Source organism: Ptiloglossa arizonensis, unplaced genomic scaffold, assembly GCF_051014685.1.
Source record: "Ptiloglossa arizonensis isolate GNS036 unplaced genomic scaffold, iyPtiAriz1_principal scaffold0023, whole genome shotgun sequence".
Lineage (NCBI taxonomy): Eukaryota > Metazoa > Arthropoda > Insecta > Hymenoptera > Colletidae > Ptiloglossa > Ptiloglossa arizonensis.
In genome coordinates this window covers 2,085,583-2,088,082 of record NW_027478393.1, presented here as the reverse complement: position 1 = coordinate 2,088,082, position 2,500 = coordinate 2,085,583, and the positions used below count along the sequence as shown (strand labels likewise).

The 2,500-nt window shown below is 50.7% G+C and overlaps 1 non-coding gene across 1 annotated transcript; it reads left to right on the top strand.

The window, feature by feature from the left end:
• The first annotated feature begins 855 nt into the window (after positions 1 to 855).
• LOC143154444 (5.8S ribosomal RNA) lies at positions 856 to 1,010 on the top strand. Its single transcript, XR_012994091.1, has one exon. It is a non-coding gene; the product is annotated as a 5.8S ribosomal RNA (ribosomal RNA).
• Positions 1,011 to 2,500: the final 1,490 nt, after the last annotated feature.

Sequence of the window (2,500 nt, the reverse complement as noted above, 5' to 3'; positions counted from 1 at the left end):
ATACGCACAAAATAAATAAATAAAGAGAAACGTCCATTACTTTGTGCAAGATATATAATAATTCGAGGGTAGTTCCCGAGAATAATAATAATGAAACGAGAACGATTGAACGGAAAAAAGAAAGAGAGATCGGTCGTTGCACGACTATTTGTCACCCGCCGTCTATTCTTCCGTGAAGCCTCGGTCGTGAAGAAAGATGCTGACTGCACGTGTGCTCGCTCGTCGAAGCCAGGCTCGAGTAAAAGCGCCCGAGAGTATAACCGAGGAGGAACGAGACGCCGTCGGACTTTGTTCCGCAACGTTCTTTGCGTTTTCTCTCGCATCCCGCTTTCTCCTGACTTTCGTCGATTTCTAACGAAACGTCCTGCTGATTGGAACCTCTGCACGAGGACCCCGGGTAACCACTGACGATCGCGTCGATGTGCGTCCGAAGACTTCGGGAGGACCGGCTGTGAAGCTCGGATAGCGAGTCGGACACCCATGCACCGCGTCGAATGCGGTTTGAAGTTGGGACGAAAGACCGATTCGAGCCGGCTGCGAGTCCTTTTTCGAATCTGGACGCTCCCACGTGCGTTCGTCAGCTCAATCGGTGAGGACTGTGGTTCCTTTGATCGGGATTATCCCCGCGGTTCCACATCCCACGATTCATGATGGTTTTTCAATGTACTTTGCACCCGGCCGTCGAATGATTCGCGTTCATGTGCGCGAACTTTCGACGTGTTCCGTCAGTCGGGACTTTGTGTCGTCAATTTGGCGACGCCCAAGCCTCCTTCTTTCTACGTTTGGTCGGAGGCGCGGGCATCGATTTTCAAAACTAGAACCAAAGAGAATTTAAACGCAAAATTGCATAACGATTACCCTGAACGGTGGATCACTTGGCTCGTGGATCGATGAAGAACGCAGCTAATTGCGTGTCAACGTGTGAACTGCAGGACACATGAACATCGACATTTCGAACGCACATTGCGGTCCACGGATAAAATTCCTGGACCACGCCTGGCTGAGGGTCGTTCACATAACCTAATACTGCTTGCGTTGCTATCCAATCCCCGCCGTCGTTTCCGGAGAGAATGGAAACGTTTCAGAGTCGGGTGTGTACGGAGATGCTTACGTACGAGCGAAAGATGGGCAGTTCGTTGGCGATTGTCGCGGACGTGCGAAAATAACGATTTGCCTGCGCGTCTCCATATGTAATCGTTCGGACTCGCGAGAGTGTTGCGGCGTCGCGCGTCGACTTAATACGACCGCCCGTGAACACCGCTCCCTACGATTACTTTGAAGTTTGCGCGCGCATATATTCGTCTTTCGCCCGAATCGAATTTTGCCGCGCTCCCAACGTTGCCTGAAATGATTTTTACGTCGAGAAAGGAACACGAATCGAGAGACTAATAGAGGACAAAAATGAATCACCCCACCACGTGAAATGTGGCATTTGTTAATAGTCGTCGTTCGCACAGCCCCAGGGATTTGTCGGCCAGCGGGGGTCGTCGTTGCCCGCGATGTCACATCAAATTTACCGCGACCACTATCGAGGGAGGTCTTTATCTTCGAACGTTGAAGACTTCGGCCACGTTCGTCGAATCGAATTTTTGACCCGTCGATGTGGTTCGTTTGGTAAGAGATATGCTCGTGCGTGCAAACGTTTCTGAACCTTCGGTGCTGTACTTAAAATCCTCTTTGGAGCGGCTCGAACGCAACGACAAACTTTGCCACAATGAAGGGAAACTGCTGAAGGGAAAGCGAGAGGTTGGTCACCCCATGTCTCTGTTGTCGATCGTGAGACCGCGCGTATAACCGGTCGTCCAGTCCACGACAACTTTTTCGAATTCATCTCGGACTTGCTAACACCGGGTTCTCTTATCCTCCTCCTCCTTCTCTTCGTTCTGCTCTGGAGAATAGGAGTCAGATCGAGAGTGAGCGAGAGAGGGGAAGAATAAGTAGAATCGAAGTCGACGCGTGTTAGTAGTATTCCTTTAGTATGTTTTACTGGAAAAGCAACGGACGGACGTTAAAATTTCAACCGGTTAAACGTCTAGCGAGCGTTTCGCATCGAATTTCAGTTAGAGAGACACTTTGGCGAGGTGCTTGAAAATCTCTCCTTGTCACCGAGAAAACAGCAGGCTTCCTTTTCTTCGGTTCAACGCGAAGAACTCTCTCAATCGACAGAACCATGTAAGCGTCACCGATGGGATTTTGCGTCGGGCGACGCCGTACGTGTGGGAATGCGGTGAAAAGAAAAGAATCTGCGTGAGAGATAGGGAGAAAATGCTCGTCGAGCGCGTTACTGAGGGAAGGAATAAGACCTCTCGTTCGCGCCCCGACGTCGTTTCCCCACTCCTCGCTCGTTCTTCTTTTACACCCGTCCACGTCGGCGTATATCCCCGCCTACCCTGGTACGCGAGCGAACAACGATTGAAGAGAGAGGATCATCATCGCGTATGCAACTGCAGAACACGTCGAGTTGGGACGAAAAGATTGTGGCGCCTTGCTCTCTTTGATT